Source organism: Propithecus coquereli, unplaced genomic scaffold, assembly GCF_000956105.1.
Source record: "Propithecus coquereli isolate 6110/MARCELLA unplaced genomic scaffold, Pcoq_1.0 Scaffold210, whole genome shotgun sequence".
NCBI lineage: Eukaryota > Metazoa > Chordata > Mammalia > Primates > Indriidae > Propithecus > Propithecus coquereli.
Genome location: NW_012146079.1, coordinates 5,771,886 through 5,772,280, shown reverse-complemented (window position 1 = coordinate 5,772,280; position 395 = coordinate 5,771,886).

Genomic DNA, 395 nt, shown 5'->3' with positions numbered 1-395 from the left:
CTAAGCATTCTATACCCAGCAAAACCATCTTTCAGAAATAGGCTGGGCATGGTGGCTCATGCCTGTAATTCCAGCACTTTGGAGGTGGAGGTGGGAGGATTGCTTGAGACCAGGAGTTTGAGACTAGCCTGGGTAACATAGCAAGACCTCATTGCTAAAAACAAAAACAAAATTAGCCAGGTGTGGTGGCATGTGCCTGTAATCTTAGCTACTCAGGAGGCTAAGCCAAGAGGGTCGCTTGAGCCCAGGAGTTTGAAGTCACAGTGAGCTATGATTGCACCACTGCACCACTACATTCTAGCCAGCCTGGGTGACAAAGCAAGACCCTATCTCTAAAAAAAAAATAAAATAATATGTGTGTGTGTGTGTGTGTGTGTGTGTGTGTGTGTGTGTGT